This window comes from Panthera tigris, chromosome X, assembly GCF_018350195.1.
Source record: "Panthera tigris isolate Pti1 chromosome X, P.tigris_Pti1_mat1.1, whole genome shotgun sequence".
NCBI classification, from domain to species: Eukaryota; Metazoa; Chordata; class Mammalia; order Carnivora; family Felidae; genus Panthera; species Panthera tigris.
The window spans coordinates 3,663,685-3,682,292 of NC_056677.1; the positions used below are offsets into that span (position 1 = coordinate 3,663,685).

Here is an 18,608-nt window from a genome sequence, read left to right on the forward strand (position 1 = left end):
AAAGCAGACAGACCTTCTGAGGAATATCAGGTCCGGACAGAAGAAGGATTCATTCCACACTAGGATAATGTTTCAAGGAGGCCTCTCCATGTACTCTCATCTTTACAACTGAAGATTTGGGGGTTCATGAAGATCTTCAAAGCCATTCCAATTCACCCCGCGTAGTAGGTCAAAAAAATACCTAGAAAATACGATAGAAAGATATAAACACCTTCATAAAGGTTGGCATTCATACACGTTTGACATTCCAAGAGGGTACTGATGGGATTTTATTCCCTCGTACCTAAATAACTTGCAATAAATATTGTCTAGAGATCCTGTCATTTCATTCCACAAGTGTATTTTGAGTGCAAACCACGAATGAGACAGGAAGTCAGAAAAGGAATTCCAAAGACGCACGGGACAGTCCCTATGCTCAATGAGCCTGAATTCCAAAGATGCACAGGACAGCCCCTGTCCTCAATGAGCCTGACTTCTCATGAAGGAGGGAGCATCCTCAGAGCAACGACTCATAAATAACTGCATGACCTCACGGACCGGCAATTAAGGAATAGAAATTGGCCGGTTCAGCGGAGATGACAGCTGTAAGAAAATCTTAGGAGCTGGCACAGTAGAGGACCTTGAGAGAGGAGGGCGACAACGGCCATATTTGTCAGAGTCCAGCCCATGGGAAGGAGGAGGAAGAAGGTGCTCCACTGACTGAGCCATCCAGGCACCCCTAAATTTTTTTTCAATCCTACGCTTATTCCTCCAAAATTAAGTAATTTTGTTTTGAGTTGCAGTGACCTGCTGAATTTCTGAAAGAACAACGAGGGGTTTTCATTTCTTGGGTAGCTATTAAAAAAAAAAAAGGATGCTCACATAAGAAGAAAATGTCTGTTTAGGTATCAGGGGGTCATCCTGGATATTTCTAGATGTGTACCTAAATATTCAAATTAATGTAAGTGACCTCATTTATCTCCCCCAAATTTTACCTCCCATCCCTCAAACAGAACAATCTTCCAAATTATATCCAGTTTTGTAAAGATGCATATTTAATAAAACATCTGTTTCTGCTTTGGATTTGCTCCCGGTTTTATACAATGTTCAGATTGTTTAATTTTTAGCGTTCTGAAAGCCGAGTAAAAAACAACGAAGAGGAAAATTTCTCTTCAGAATTTAAAAAATAACTTAAAATACATATAATCAATTTTACCCAATTCGACTTTTGCTGAGTCAACCCACAATTCCGATGAACTCTCAAGGAATTCGTTTCTTGCCCACATTGCTAATTTTGACCCAAACCTTTACAACAAAATTAAAAAAGTCCTCGACTCCTCTATCCTGCAAGCAGAAGAGACTTCTGAGCCCAGTGGATTTATAGCTTTCCTGTAAGACATTAAATGATTAAGCTCCAGAATCCTTTACATTCTGAAAATTTATTGCTCTTAATTTTCCAGGCATGGACTGGAATGGGAAACCTGAAGCCTTTCTCTGACACTGTCTTTAAAAAAATACAGAAAAACAATTCCGAAAAGTCGAGGGACATGCATACTGGCAAAAAAAAATTTTTTTAAGATAAAAAGACATCTAGAAATAAATCACAGAAGTGTGTAGCATAAACCACACATTTTCAGTAAATCATGCTAATTTACAAGCTCAATAATCGAGGTAGAACCATTTTCCCCTTCGGTGGGAGACTAACTTCCATCTACAACAAATAGGTTAAATGATCAAAGATGTTCTTGGGGCACATGGGGGAGCTCAGTCGCCTTACTGTCCAATTCTTTATTTGGACTCAGGTCATGATCTCACAGTTCATGGGTTCAAGCCCCACATCGGACTCTATGCTGACACCACAGAGCCTGCTTGGGATCCTCTCTGTCCCTCTCTCTCTGCCCCTCCCCTGCTCGCTCTTTATCTCTGTCTCTCAAAACAAATTAAAATAAACTCTAAGAAAAAAAAAACACGTTCAGGGTGCCTGGGTAGCTCAGTCAGTTAAGTATCCGATTTGAGCTCAGGTCATGATCTCACAGTTCATGGGTTCCAGCCCCACGTCGGGCTCTGTGCTAATGGCTCAGAGCCTGGAGCCTGCTTCAGATTCTGTGTCTCCCTTTCTCTCTGCCCCTCCCCCACTTGCGATCTGTCTCCCTCTCTCTATCTCACTCAAAAATAAACATTTAAAAAAATGTTTTTCATAGAAAAAATAATGTTCTCTCATACTGTCTCTGGTTTGACTCCATGCTGTCTAAGAACCCATGATGGCTGGCTTGTCAACGCTTGTCTTCAAAGTGCAATGTTTGACTTTTGTCATCCACTCAGTGCATATCCACAGAGTGTCTACTCATTTCTTCAACAAACACCCAATGAGGGTCTCATCTGAGTGGGACTCACCAAAAGACACACGTTTAAGGGAAGACAGGAACACTTTAAAACACACCTTAGTGGGCAAAAAATAAAAATGCCTTCCAATTTGAGGAAGCACCAAGAAGGAAGTAAGCATGGGCTAAATATGAAGACACTAGAGCATGTGACCCACTTTAAGTGGGAAGAGGGAAGGGTGTTCCAGGCAGGGGAAGCGTAGAGGCAATGTCCTAATTTGGTACCCACTTAGTTGGATCACAAAATCAAGAGACAACTGGTATACCAGCAGGGTGGTAATCGGAGAAGGCTATGCCATGGAGCTGGGGAGGTGGACAGGAGGCTCACTGTGAAAAGCCAAATAGGTCAGTAAAAGGAATTTGGGGTTTATTCTAAGTCACACGAAGCCATCCTTTGTAAGACATTCTAGACGCAGAAGGAGGAACGAAAGGTCAATCATAAGTGATACGAAGACCCTGCCTTAGGATGCACCTGTATTTCAAGGTACGTCACGTGCTTCAGTAACTTCTTCATCTCGCAGACACCTCTAGATGCCGGCGCTCTCTACGTTACTCTCTTACAGATGAGAAAACCGGAACGTGAACAAGTCAGCCCCACACAGCCAGGAAGCATTAGGTGACCTGGCTCCTCTGAGAGAAATTGAGTACCAGAAACGAGTGTGTGTAATGCACGCCAAAGTCAGAGAAGAAAGTGAGCAGAGAGAATCCTAGCCTCGTGTGATGGATAAAGTATGGATATGTGTGACATACTAGGTAAAAAAAAAAAACGCGTTGGGCTCTGCCTCTGGCTCCTGGCACAGAACTCCTAAAACCCCTGCGATTCCTACATCACTAAGAGCATCCTTGTTGTAACATTTGATCTACGACTCTGATTCCTCATACCGAGCTCCTAATTAGCTTGGATCTTCTTAGGCAGTAGGAGTGTCTTTTGTTCTAATGAGGCAACACTTGGTGGGCTCCAACATAGCTTCTAAATGAGAGCTGGTCGGCAGGAAAACCAAGTCATGGTTGGAAGCTTGGAATGTTCAGCCCCCCTCTATGCTCTGGGAAGAGGAAGGGGCTGGAGACTGAGTTAAAGATTGGTCACAAGTACATGAAGAAGCCTCCATAAAATCTGAAAAGTACACAGTTCAGGGAGCTTCTGGGTGGGTGCGTCCATCCACGGCTGGGAGTGTGGTGCATCCCAACTCCAAGAGAACACAGCTCCTGCTTCAGGACCCTCACAGACCTCATCCTATGGATCTCTTCATCTGGCTGTTCCTCTGTATCCTTTATCATCTCCTTGATTATAAAATACACTGGAAGACATTAAAGAACTGTTTCTCCAACTTCTGTGAGCTGTTCTAGTAAATGATACAATCCAAGGAGGGGATTCTGGGAACCTCTGATCCGTAGCCAAGTTGGAAGAAAGTTGTGGGTAACCTAGGGACCTATTGCTTACAATTGACATCTGCAGTGGAGACAAGTCTTGTGGGACTGAGCCCTTAACCTGTGGGGTCTGTGCTGACTCCAGTTTGGATCAAATTGAACTGAATTGTAGGACACATCCTGCAGGTGTCACAGACAATGGCTCAGTGCTGCGGTGGGCGGGGGGGGGGGGGGGGGGGGGAGGAAACCATATACCTGGAGACAGGAAGTATTGAGTGTGTGAGTAAAGGGGAAACACAGGAGTGGTTTTCCCAACCGGTGTGGTAGAGGGGAATACACAAGTACCCCAGGTTGAAGGAGAACATGAGAATGACAGCAAGAAAGCAAGGAACAGGTGCAGTGAATCCCTGCGATTATCAGCCTGGATGGAACATCACATACCAGGGAGGAGAGGCCACAAAGTGCACATGGCCAGGACAGGGAATGGACAAAAACGTGGGCTTGAGCACAGTTTCCGGACTGGACAGTCCTTTGATGCAACCTATTATTCAGGAAGGTGGAGCAGGAAGACCAAATAGAGGGGAGAGTGTGAACAGCCATAGGACATTAGTAAAATAGCGAAACTAAAGAGAGAACATGGCTGTGGACAGTGGAGACGTACCCCAGCCAAGGAAGTAAGGAGACCCGGAAAGTGTATTACACCAGGCAGACTAGAGAGACAGGATGCAAAGTGCAGGATGAGGGACTGAGTCTGGGAAAACAAAAATGCAGGGAACAGAGCAAGCTTGGCAAGAAAGACGATGGGCTGAATTTGGACACACCGAACTGGGCTTTTGGCAGTATGCACAAAGTCATCCTCAAAAGAGACGACCGTGAGAGCAAGATGGAGCTTGAGAGTGACGTCAGAGCAGAGAATAGAAACCCAGGGGTGTCCCAGGTGGAAACTATGGTTGAATCACGAACAGATGCAAAGCTACGTGGGACAGTCTGGGGCAACAGTAGTAGCTGAAGAAGCAGGATGAGAAAATGCAGAAAATGCAGAGAAGATACCGGAAAGTTCACTAAAGGCACAGGAAGGCAGTAGAGGGGAGCCAAGGGGACAGCGTTTAGGAACTGGGACAATGAACACGTCAGAGTCTACGGAGAAAGTCCCGGGAGGACGCTGGCTCTGTTGAAGACTCACCCCCTCAGTGGCCACCTGGGCAAAGCCACGGAGTCGAGGTGCGCGGTCAGAAAAGACGGCAGAAGAGACGCGAGAGGAAACAGAGCCATGTGTCTTATGAAGAGCTCTTCTTCTCAAGGTACGACGTGTCAGGACATTAAGTAGGTACTATGGAGTGATGAGAATGGCGGAGAAGGTCTTGATGGTGCATATGGCGGACCAGTTTTCAGAAAGAAAAACACTACATTCCAGACACTGTGGAGGCCGGGTAAGTCCATCTTTAAAGTCCATCCATTACCTTATAAGCACCATCAAAGCGCCTGTTCTCTGCCAGTCTCACAGATCTGTGCACTTTCTGGCAAGACTGACCTGTCCCGAGTTCAGGAAGCCTCTCCCTTCCCCTGAATTAAAGGACCTGAAACACAACCCCAGCGTCTCATAGCTACTCCATGGCTTTGTTGTCTCTGCAGTAGGTAGCCATCCCACACCATGGTTTCATTTTCCCAGGGTCAACCCCCCACTGGATCTCCATTTCCTCTACTAGCCTCATTCCCTCAACCTCCTTCTCGGCCGCTACCTGCCCGCATCATATCCGCCCCCTTAAAACTGACATTCCGTAAATGATTCACTTCGGCAAAAACAGTAGCAGAGCTCCTCCAACAGCTGAAAGAATAACATCGATCGGCTTTCCCATTGAGTTCCACCACCTGGAGCACTCTCATTTCAATTTCTTTTTTTTTTTTTAATTTTTAATGTTTATTCATTTTTGATACAAAGAGAGACAGAGGGTGAGCGGGGGAGGGGCAGAGAGAGAGGGAGACACAGAATCCAAAGCAGACTCCGGGCTCTGAGCCATCGGCACAGAGTCTGACGCGGGGCTCGAACTCATGGACCGTGAGATCATGATCTGAGCCGAATTCGGACGCTTAACCGACAGAGCCACCCAGGCGCCCGTGATTTCAACGCAGTCGTCCGATACAACCCCTTGCACTGGAAATGACACTCAACCCACTCATTCAAGTGCATCTGTGAACTGGCACACGATGTCACATGCATGTTATCATTTGAGAATGCCTTTATCCAACACATCTGGTACACACACGTTTACTCTCTCTTTCTTCTACTCTTCAGACAAAACCCCAGCGATCCTGAGACACAGATCATAAGCAACCTCTTTTGTAAAAGTTTCTTGGACACTCTAGCTTCCAAGATAGCCGTCAATGGTCCCTGCCTCCCTGTCCGAATGCCGTCTCACTGTCCCCATCCACGTGGTGCCAGGTTTCAACGGTGTGCGTGCAGATCTGATAATGAGCCACCTCCAAGATCAAGGTAGAAAAGACAATGGCTTTCATCTTAGGGTCCCTCCCTCTCATTGGCTCTCGCTCCTCCCCGACTCGAGAAAGCCAGCCGCCAAGTTTGTGTGACTAGCCCTAGGGAGTGGCCTGTGTGGCAAAGAACAAAGCCACCTGCTGACAAACACACGAGTGAGATTCTCCAATGCCTTCGTGAAACTTCCAGCCCAGCCTCCAAATGAAGTGCAGTATGCCAAGACCGTGAGCCAGAACCACCGAGCTGTGTGGCTCCTGAACGCCTGACTTCCAGAAAATCTAGGCGGTAATAAACAGTTGCAGTTTTCAGCTGTGTTTAAGGTAATGTAGACAAATAACAACCTGTCCCAAGTGGTACACATGCCAAGTAAGATTCTAGTGGAATGTAAGATTCCAAATTCCTAAGGTCTGGGTTTTCATCCTCTTTTGGGGATGTTTGATGGGCATGCCTTGTAGAATACATACTCCACTGATCATGTTGTCTTCTCCACTGGGATGGTGATCTCACCAGGATCAGGAATTGAATCCTATCTATGTTTCTATGTCTTGCATTATCTAGCCTGTTGACTGTTGTGCATTCATGGTTATCGAATGGATGGATGGATGGATGGATGGATGGATGGATGGATGAGTGAATGAATGAATGAACGAATGAAGCTCCGTTCCTGGTTTCTCAGTCTCTGAAGGGAAAATAGCTGCACCCAGCCTGGAGTTACAAGACCCTCGTTTGAGAGAGAATGTGCCCTTGCATCCCTCAAATGAGAAACCACTGGCTGCCTTCAAGTGTTTTCAAGTATGAGCCAAGCATTTGGAAGCATAGGGGAATAACAATGAGTTTTTATGGTGGTTATTATTAATCTTTACATCCTGCACAGTCCATAGCACATGGTAAATGCCCAATAAATACACATGAGATTGAACTCACCAGGAGCCCGAACACAAAGGCAACGTGGAAATCAGTGCAGTGAGACTCACTGTCAGAAGCAAACCACTAGACCCAGACATATTCATGCCACCTTCCACACAGGAGAAACCAAAACAGGACGGGAGAGTCAAAAACTAAACAGGCTGTTTGTGGCCAAAGAACCTGAAAAAGACTCGAATGCTGTGGTTTTCAGAGTGTGACCCCCTAGAGCAGTAGCAGCAAGTTCATGTGGGTTCCATCTTGGATCTGCTGGCTCAGAACCTTTCCTGGGTGGGACACTGCCCTGCAGGGGACGCTGGTACAGAGGTTTGGGAAACACTGTCCCTCCTTCACGGCCCAGGGTTTAGAGCACACGTCAGGCTCCAAAATCGGTCTCTCCCCTACTATTTCCTCAGGTTGTTTCAACCCGCTCTCAACTGGGAGGTCGCATTTCCTTTGGAAGACCTCTCATGAAGCCAACCCTAAGGGAGAATCCCCTATCAGGAACCCCCGTGTCGTGTCCTCCTAGCCCCATAAGCATCGACTGAGCCACTTCTTATTAAAGGGATGATGCTGCATCACCTGACATGCGTGTCTCTAGCCGCCGCCAGACCACACAGCCCGTGAGCGAGCTGCCGGGTGTTCCTTCCCCAAGGCTAGTCCAACGCATCGTCATTCCTCGATGAATGAAACAAACATATGGCAATGGTTCAAAAGGTTCTGACAATCACACCAATTGAGAGATTAAAGAATTCCCCATTCTGCTTCGTAAATGTAGAGAACACTTTCCCCAAGGGAAAAAAAAAGGCATGAACTAGACTGGGGGTCACCTCCTCCATAGAAGCACGGAAAACACACAAGGCTGCTCTTCGGCCCAAGTGTTTATATGCCATGATCAGAAGTTGAAAAGATGCTGGAGAAAACCCATGTTGGGGTCGATATGTCCTAGCAGTCAGACACAGTGGCAAGACAGAGGCAGAGACAGAATGTGACAAATCATACCCACGTCCCAAGTTTTATTTTAGTGCCATTTAGACTTTCTACCCTAAGTGCTGCACTGTGCTTTTTATGATCTAGCCAGATTTTTTATCATCTAGACATTGTTCAGTGTGTCAATACCTCTGGGTTTGCTCCAAATTTCACAATTTCTACTTGCACACCCCCTCTGCTCCATTTGTATCTGCCATTTAACCAGGTCACAATGAAGTTTATTCGGAAAATACACGGAGCGTGTGTATCACTAATCACAGTTTAAAATGAGCAGTATTCAAGTCAAGAGTCTTAATTACAATGATCATGGCTCTGGAATCAGGCAGAATTAGTTGGAAAGGACCTGGGGATCGGTCCAACCCACTCATTTTACAGTTGAGGAGTATGAAGGCCCACTGCTTGCCTCCAAAGGGCTGTAATTAAGTAGGGGACCGTCACCCCTTCCCAGAATGCGTGGCGGCTGTGATAGGATGTGGTGCCATCTCTAAAAAGCTGATGACACAGAGGTGACCATGGAGGACAAGTGTCCTCCCCACCACTGCCAGAATGTGTCAGAGAAGCAGGGAGAGACTGGGCCAGGGGTCTGCCCTTCATCAGGCTCTACCCCAGATGGCTATTTCCCGTAGGGTGGGACAGCCCCGAATCTTGGCGGGATTCCTAGCACTGCAGTGACAAAGTACGACAAGTCTACTGGTTTAATTTATTCTCTCATCAAGGTTCTGGAGGCCAAAATTCCAGAATCAAGGGGTTAGCAGGACCACGCTGCTCTGAAGGATCCAAAGGAAGAGGGTCCTGCCTCTTCCAAGTTCAGGTGGCTGCTGGCAATAGTTGGGTTCCCTTGGCTTGTGGATGCCTTGCTCCAATCTCTGCCCCCCACCGTCCCATGGCTGGGGACGTCCCGTGGGTCTGTCTGAATCTTCACTTTGTTTTCTCACTGTGTGCCTGTGTGTGCACACAGCATGTTCCCCTCTGAGATGGACAGGTGTCGTACTGGATCAAGACCAGTATGATCAGGATGTCACTGATCTCCTCTTTATTTAAAAAAAAATTCTTTAAACGTTTATTCATTTTTGAGAGACAGAGAGAGAGAGAGAGAGAGAGACGGAGTGCGAATGGGGGAGGGGCAGAGAGAGGAGACACAGAATCCGAAGCAGGCTCCAGCCTCTGAGCTGTCAGCACAGAGCCCAATGTGGGGATCAAAGCCATGAACCGTGGGATTCTAGTGGAATGTAAGATTCCCAATTCCTAAGGTCTGTGTTTCCATCCTCTTTTGGGAATGTTTGATGGGCATGCCTTGTAGAATACGTACCCCACTGACCTGAGCCAAAGTTGGACACTTAACCGAATGAACCACCCAGGGGCCCCGTGACTGATCTCCTCTTAACGACATCTGCAAAGAACTTTGTTCCAAATAAGGTCACCTTTGGAGGTGCTGCGTGTTAGGACCTCACTGTATCATTTTGGGAGACACAATTCAATCCACAACGTTTGGTTTATTTGTAAAATGATATGGTTGGATTCAGAGTGTTTTTCCTTGAATTTCTAAGTGTTAAATATGGAGCAAACAGAAGGAGAAAACTGCTCTCTCTCTCTCAGACACACACACACACACACCCCACACACTGGAATCTGGAGCTGTGGAAACAGAACCTTTGGGTGGCTGGCTCCATGCATTTACTTTCAACCAGTTTTTCACCATCACACAAGAACTACCTCGCTGATTCTGCACGTTTGCACCAGGTGGAAGAATGAGGCCAGAATGTGTGCTTTCTGCATCATTCACATTTGCAAATGCATCCACTATAAAGGTAGAATGACAACGGCAGCCAAATTGTAGGTGGGAGTAATTTGTCTCCAGACATCAAATTCTGCATAGTAAATGGACTTTCCCTTTTCTCTTGTATTTTCTCGGAGCCTTGTTCATTTGCTTCTTTCCTCGTGGAACAAAAAACTTACTGTAAAACTGTGGCATTAGTTTGAATAGTTTACGCGTGGCATCAGCCTTTCAAAAATATAACCCAAGTTTTAAACATGGAGACAAGGAAAAATGTAGACATTTAGGAACTATGCAATGAAGGCAATGAAATACTTATCGTAGCAAACGTCAATGCTGAAATATGTACCAAAAAAGATCGGCGCGTACCCCCACATCCCAACGTTACAGAATTAAACTGTTAAGAACCAGCTATGTAACTGGCTTTACCGAATCTTTTTATCATGAGAATGTAAAAGGTGGCTATTTCTTATAGCAATTTAAAACAATCACACAAGATAACCCATGATGAAGACACTTATGAAAAATCTTACGTTTGCAATCTCCTGGGTTGGTGACACGAATTGTGAATGTCTGAGGCTGATAACGACTTCTCTTCAACACACATTTTTCCACACAAATTCATCTCGTATTCACTCACACATTATTACAACTTCTTATTTTGTTGGAGAATCTAATTTTAACCAATCAATGTAACGGCTCAGAAAATACAACACCGTCTTCAATGGGTCTTAGGTTTAATTTTCTGCGCAGCACATTTGTGTGTGTGTGTTTTCCACGGATGTGAGTTGTAAACGAGTGAGGGCACTCGCCCGTTCGTGTGAATCCATTCTATGTGCCAGGCGTTCATATACCGTCTTCCCATCTAAAGCGTTTCCATTTGCAAGATGGCTCTGCCCAGTGTTAGATAAGCTAGCTGCATTTTGTTTTGTCCTCTGTTCTCAAAGATGCCTATCAAGGATTTTCTTTATTCTTTTTATTTTCTCCAAAGCTCTCACTTACAAACATCAGTTCTATCTTCCTTTTCGATAAAGTGCTTTATCATGGCTATCCCCAAACATCAACACAATTCTCATTACCACGGATACAACTCATACAGTCTATTCTTGTTACGAAAAAGCTTCAAGGAACACATGGATATGGCCTCTCATTGTCCTGTTTGTCCCCGTTTTTCTGGTCACGCCCAGCACACCTAAAAGGCCACCAAAACCCCAAAGAGAATGAAATCCCCTGTGTAAAATCTGGCATGGGCACACCTCATTTGGTAATACAGGTTCTTAAATGGGAGGGATTTTAACCCCCAGGGGACATCTGGCAACGTCTGGAGACATTTTTGATGGTCACAGCTGGGAAGAGATATACATCTAGACGCTGGAGGCCAGGGATACAGGGAAACATCAACCATGCTCAGGGAAGTCATGTGCAACAAAGAATTATCCAGCCCCAGTATCAATGGTGCCAAGGGCAATAAATCTTTGTAAGAGAGATGTATTCCCGCAACATATGAGTTCATCGAGTCGTGTTTTAAGTATCATACAAGTCTTGTCACTTCAACGCATCCTTTTTCTAATCAACCGGAATGATCTTCTACTTACTATCACGTACGTTACAGAAGTTTGCATTTGTTAAGCGCACACACACATGCACACACATGTACACACCAGTGCGTGGGGCACACCCGGCTCCTTCCAGCACAACCATCCTTCTGAAAGGTGGGTGAGTCATTCCTTTCATTTCGCTTTACAAGTTACACATGTAATATGTATCACTGCTTTCAAACATGCAGCCATTTCTGCAAAGGCCCTATGTTACTATTACAGTGAAGGATGAGATAACGTTAGGAGGGGAGAGTAGAGTGTGTTTCCCAGGGGTGAAGGGGAGGAAGGGGGGGTCAGGAGGGAGGGAATAGGAGGGGAATGCTGGTAGCAGAGGCTAAATATCCAGTTAGGAGGTGAATGTTTATGCAAATCTAATACACAATATTGTATGCATAGGGAACAATAATGCATTCTATACTTGAAAACTGTTGAGACTAAATTTTAAATATCTGTCCACCAAAAAAGAAACGGTAACTAGGTGACCAGATGGAGACTTAGCTTACTCGATGGTGGTAATCATGCTGCAACTTAAAAGTATTTCAAATCAACAGGTACCCCTTACACTTACACAGCGAATCATGTCTCAATAAAGGTGGGGGGGGGGGAAAGGGATAAAATAAACCCGTAAGAATGGCCGGCTACAGATGTGTCCGTCACATGGCTCCTTTTTAGTCTGGTTGAGTGGGAGTCGGCAAGGGAAAAATTGCACGTGTGTGTTTGTGTGTGTGTTGAATGATAAAGCAAAGGCTACCTTGGAACTCTCTTTCTCACAGACTCTCGTCCACACTCTGAGTTTGTTGGGAACCGGAAAACGGGAGGTGTAGGAAACCCACAGAGTCCCCTACCCATCCCCGCCCCCCCACACACACACACCGAGCTGTATTCAGGCAGCCTCCTCTTTGGGGGCTGGGGACACCTCCTCAGGCCACTCGAGCTTACCCCATAAGAAGCCTGTAACCTGAGACTGCGTATTCCGGAGAACGCCCATGTTCCTTTAAAAATAACTTGAGTACTACATTTTGCTGATGCCATAACCTACTTTCCCATAGGATACATAGAAATAGCAGTTTCTTCAACGAGACTTTGCAATGAAGAGTAAAGGGCGGGAGGCAGATCGATGAAAAGAAATTCAAAACACAAACCAACCTGGTGTCAGGCATAGCCCTTGTGTGAGTTAGCAAAATATTAAAAAATCATTTTTTTTTTACTTTTACAACTTGGAAAATGAGGATACTAAGAAAAATAAATGAACATTAAACATTATTTTTGAGACAGAGAGAGAACGTGAGCAGGGGAGGGGCAGAGAGAGTGGGAGACACAGAATCCGAGGCACGTCCTAGGTGCCGAGCTGTCAGCACGGAGCCCAAAGCGGGGCTCGAAATCACGCACCATGAGATCATGACTTGGGCTGAAGTAGGACGCTTAACCAACTGAGCCACCCAGGCGCCCCAGGACTCTTTTTTTTTTAACATAGCCATTGTATCTTGACCACGCCTAAAACTATTATCATTTTCTCAGTATCCTTGTTTTCCAAGGGCGTTCTCCAGAATATGCAGTCTCAGGTTACAGAGATTTTGGAAAATCCTACTCCTTCTCTATAAGGAAAAACACAGTCTTTAGGAAGCTCCTTCAGCAATCCCTATCAAAATAACACCAGCATTCTTCACAGAGCTAGAACAGACAATCCTAAAATTTGTATGGAACCAGAAAAGACCCCAAATAGTCAAAGCAATCTTGAAAAAGAAAACCAAAGCAGGAGGCATCACAATCCCAGACTTCAAGCTATACTACAAAGCTGTAATCATCAAGACAGTACGGTACTGGCACAAGAACAGACACTCAGATCAATGGAACAGAATAGAGAACCCAGAAATGGACCCACAAATGTATGGCCAACTAATCTTTGACAAAGCAGGAAAGAATATCCAATGGAATAAAGACAGTCTCTTCAGCAAGTGGTGCTGGGAACACTGGACAGTGACATGCAGAAGAATGAACCTGGACCACTTTCTTACCCCATACACAAAAATAAACTCAAAATGGATGAAAGACCTAAACGTAATACAGGAAGCCATCAAAATCCTCGAGGGGAAAGCAGGCAAAAACCCCTTTGATCTTGCCCGCAGCAACTTTTTACTCAACACGTCTCCAGAGGCAAGGGAAACAAAAGCAAAAATGAACTACTGGGATCTCATCAAAATAAAAAGCTTCTGCACAGCAAAGGAAACAATCAGCAAAACTAAAAGGCAACCGACAGAATGGGAGAAAATATTTGCAAATGACATATCAGATAAAGGGTTAGTATCCAAAATCTATAAAGAACTTGTCAAACTCAACACCCAAAAAACAAACACTCCAGTCAAGAAATGGGCAAAAGACATGAATAGACACTTCTCTAAAGAAGACATCCGGATGGCCAACAGGCACATGAAAAGATGCTCAACATCACTCCTCATCAGGGAAATACAAATCAAAATCACAATGAGATACCACCTCACACCTGTCAGAATGGCTAACATTAACAAATCAGGCAACAACAGATGTTGGCGAGAATTCGAAGAAAGAGGATCTCTTTTGCATTGTTGGTGGGAATGCAAGCTGGTGCAGCCACTCTGGAAAACAGTGTGGAGGTTCCTCAAAAAACTAAAAATAGAACTACCCTATGACCCAGCAACTGCACTACTAGGCACTTATCCACGGGATACAGGTGTGCTGTTTCGAAGGGACACATGCACCCCATGTTTATAGCAGCACTATCCACAATAGCCAAAGTATGGAAAGAGCCCAAATGGCCATTGATAGATGAACGGATAAAGAAAACAGATAAAAGAAAATGTATATATATATACACATACACACACAATGGAGTATTACTCGGCAATCAAAATGAATGAAATCTTGCCATTTGTAACCACGTGGATGGAACTGGAGGGTATTATGCTACGTGAATTTAGGCAGAGAAAGACAATATCATATGACTTCCCTCATATGAGGACATTAAGATACAAAACACATGAACGTAATGGAAGGGAAGCAAAATAATATAAAAACAATGAGGGGACAAAACAGAAGAAGAGACTGTTAAATACAGAGAACAAACACAGGGTTATTGGAGGGGCTGTGGGAGGGGGGATGGGCAGAATGGATAATGGGCATTAAGGAATCTACTCCTGAAATCATTGTTGTACCATATGCTAAGTGACTTGGATGTAAATTAAATAATTAATTAATTAAAAAAGAGCTAATGCAGAAATGGTAGGAAAGTATATATATTGATAAAAAATCAGTACACGGCTTCTCTTCCTTATCAACAGTGCAAGCACAGAGAGCAATGTATATTTTATTTTCCTCCTCTCTAATAAAAATAAAGCCATCTCAACTAATGGACAAAGAAAATGTGGTGTGTACATACAATGGAGTATCACTGAGCCTTAAAATGGAAATTGTGGCATATGTCACAGCATGGATGAACCTTGAAGACATTGTGGTAAGTGAAAAATGCCAGACACAAAATGACAAATATTCTATGATTCCACTTACATGAGGAACGTAGAATAGTCAAATTGAGAGACAGAAAGTTTGACAGTTGTCATGAGGGACTGGGCTTCAGAGTGGGGAGTCCGTGTTTAATGGTTACAGAGATTTGGTTCGGGGACATGACCACACAGTACGCACTAGAAGCTGAGAATGTGGATTTTGTGATCTCAGATTAGGGTAATATCAGAGTTTACAATAGATAAGACACATGCCAATATGATTAATCATTCCATCTCACTTGTATACCTTAGAAAACACACCTCCTTGAAAAGGCTACCATGTGCTTATGTGTTATTCATAAAGGGGACCCAGTCACCAGAATTCAAAAGAATACTTCTTACGATGTATTTAAGTGACAACCACCCACATGACTATTAAAATTTTATACCAAAACCCACATCATGGGTTAAGAGCATGAGGTCACTTTTTCAATGTTTATTTTATTTATTTTGAGAGAGAGAGAGAGACAGCCTGGATGCAGGAGGCACAGAGAGAGAGGAGAGAGGAGAGAGAGAGAGAGAGAGAGAGAGAGAGAGAGAGAGAGAGAATATCCCAAGCAGGCTACGCATTGTCAGCACAGAGCCTGATGTGGTTCAAACCCACGAACGAGGCATCATGACCGGAGCTGAAGTCAGACACTTAACTGACTGAGCCACCCAGGCACCCCTAAAGTTTATTTTTAAAAACAAAAACAGTATTGGGGCGCCTGGGTGGCTCAGTCGCTTAATCGTCCGACTTCGGCTCAGGTCATGATCTCACAGTTCAGGAGTTTGATCCCTTCATCAGGTTCTGTGCTTGGGATTCTCTCTCTGTCTCTGCCCCTCCCCTGTTCGTGGTCTCTCTGTGTCTCAAAATAAACTAACTTAAAAAAAAATTAGGAAGGGCACCTGGATGTCTCAGTCAGTCAAGCGTCAGACTTTGGCTCAGGTCATGATCTCATGGTTCGTGGGTTCGAGCCCTACATTGGGCTCTGTGCTGACAGCTCAGAGCCTGGAGCCTGCTTCAGATTCTATGTCTTACTCTCACGGTCTCTCCCCTGCTCGTGCTCTGTCTCTCTCTCAAAAATAAATAAACATTAAAAAGTTTTTAATTAAAAAAAAAATGAAAACACTATTGCAAAAATGTCCTAAAGGAAAAAAAAATAAAAAAGGTTATATTGCATCCAATCAGTCAACCTATAAGCATGAAGGGATGAGCATCGTAACCCAGGGGGCGGGTCGGCCAGCTTCCTACAACTGAAATTTTCCATCCAGTGGAATAATCAGCCCCTAATCCGGTGGCATCTGAGCCCCGCTGGATAAAAGCAGAACAACAAAATTACAATTTTAAGATGCCTCTCACTGAAATGAGAGAGGATTCGTTTCCAGTGCTTCTGCATGAAAGCATCGTGGGAAAATCGCGAGCGTCTGAAGCAGAAAGAGAGAGCTGTACGCGGAGCTCGGGGCTGCTGATCTTCGTGCAGAACACGCAGGGTCCCCGACACAGTGGTGGAGGTGTGTGTCCAACAGTAATGAATCCTCAGGTACCCACAAAGCATCTCCGCGGAGGCTGGGGCGCTAGGGCTCTCCGGGCCCCTCGGGTGCACATTACCACAAACCATCACCCAAAACGTACCAGGCTCAGCCTGCAAGCCAGTCACTTCTTACCCTGATCCCGGTTTCCCCGGGGGTCCTTCTGCTCTCGGATATGGATGAGTCGACATAAGCATACAGATTTCCCCGTGTTTAAGAGACTGCCTGTGAGGGGTGCCTGGGCGTCTCCGGTGGTTAAGCATCTGACTTCGGCTCAGGTCACGATCTCACGGTTCGTGGGTTCGAACCCCGCGTTGGGCTCTGTGCTGACATCTCAGAGCCTGGAGCCTGCTTTGGATTCTGTGTCTCCCTCTTTCTCTGCCCCTCCCACACTCGTGTTCTGTCTCTTTCTCTCTCTCAAAAGAAATAAACATTTAAAAAAATTAAAAAAGAAATAAAGAAAATCCAAGTCACGGAGACGAAAAGCGTAACAGAGGGAATATTGTCAATGATATTGTGACAGTGTGGTGCGGGGACCCCTGAGTAACATCCAGAATTTCGGATCAATGCTGTGATCCTGAAACTAACAGGATGTGTGTTAATCAGATTTCATTTTAAAAAACAAAGAGATTTCAGTGGGTCACCTCCGGGTTGGGGAACGTACAGAGGTCATGCAAAGCCCTCAGTGTGACAAGACACGGGGACCCCAGCCCCTAGGACTGCAACACAGCTGAAGACCTCCGTGTTCCCCACAAGAAATGGCGTCCAACTCTTTTTGCCCCTAGGACCCTCTGCTTATCTCTAAACTTGGGTGACGGTAAAAGGTTGTCTCCACATTAACAAGTGTTGCTTCCCATTTTAGAGATTTTTTTTTTTTTTTACTTCTGTTGCTTCCTCCCCTGACACCTGTCATCAACACAATTTACCCTGTTAAATTTCTGCTGCACAGATAAGAAAAATGGGCTGGAACACGGTCATTGGACATCGGGTGCTTTGTTCTGTGAACCCCTATGATGAGTCTGTAAACAGAAATATACCAAGGCCCAAAGCTTCACCTAGTTCACCTTCATTTGGTAACAAGTGTTTAAAAGTACTGACCGGTTAAGAAAAATTAAAAAAAAAAGGGGGGCACCTGGGTGGCTCAGTCGGTTAAGCGTCTGACTTCGGTTCAGGTCATGATCTCGCGGTCCGTGAGTTTGAGCCCCGCGTTGGGCTCTGTGCTGACAGCTCAGAGCCTGGAGCCTGTTTCAGATTCTGTGTCTCCATCTCTCTGTGTCTCTCTCTCTCAAAAATAAAAAAAAAGGGGGCGCCTGGGTGGCTCAGTCGGTTGAGCGTCCGACTTCGGCTCAGGTCATGATCTCGTGGTCCGTGAGTTCGAGCCCCGCGTCGGGCTCCGTGCTGACCGCTCAGAGCCTGGAGCCTGTTTCAGATTCTGTGTCTCCCTCTCTCTCTGACCCTCCCCCGTTCATGCTCTCTCTCTGTCTCAAAAATAAATAAACGTTAAAAAAAATTTTTTTAAAGTACTGACCAGCTGTGTGCAGTCTGGATCAATCCCAGAAGCTCCTTGTGACTCCGTTTCTACCCATGTCAATAAGGGAATGCCCACGTTTGCTCAGCTTCTTTCAAGTCTTAACAAAAACGGTGGCTCTAAATGACTTTCTCCTTTTATCATGGATATCCCGACAAAGTATACCTTGTATTTGATACAGGCAATTTAATAGTCGTGTAAGCACATTGTTATTTTCCCCGGATTAAAAGTGGATAAGAACGTACAGGTTTCTAGAGTCATTGCATGCTGTCCCCCACACCAAAAAACGGAGAAAACAAACCGAAATAGCCAAAAAACTTACAGAGTGTGTACTTGAACACTGTTCTTAATTTGAAGAGAGGACAACAGTCCTTGCAAACTCCAGCAGGTCTGAGAGGATATCAGAGCAGAGGAGGAGGAGAGGAGGAAGGGGAGGTGCATGTTGCAATCTGACCTGCCCAGGTGAGCATCTCAGGTGAGAGCCCCTGACTCACCCACCACAGGTGGCCACTTGCTAAGACCACCACTGGGAACAGGTGTGATCTGCT

The 18,608-nt window shown here is 45.1% G+C and overlaps 1 protein-coding gene across 2 annotated transcripts in view; it reads right to left on the bottom strand.

The window, feature by feature from the left end:
- Nucleotides 1-18,608, bottom strand: part of NLGN4X (neuroligin 4 X-linked) — a 313,846-nt gene that overhangs the window by 280,337 nt on the left and 14,901 nt on the right. For both annotated transcript variants that reach the window (XM_015541539.2, XM_042974580.1), the window contains exon 2: nucleotides 14-181. The gene's annotated coding sequence lies outside the window, so the exon portion shown is untranslated. The remainder of the gene's footprint in view (nucleotides 1-13; nucleotides 182-18,608) is intronic.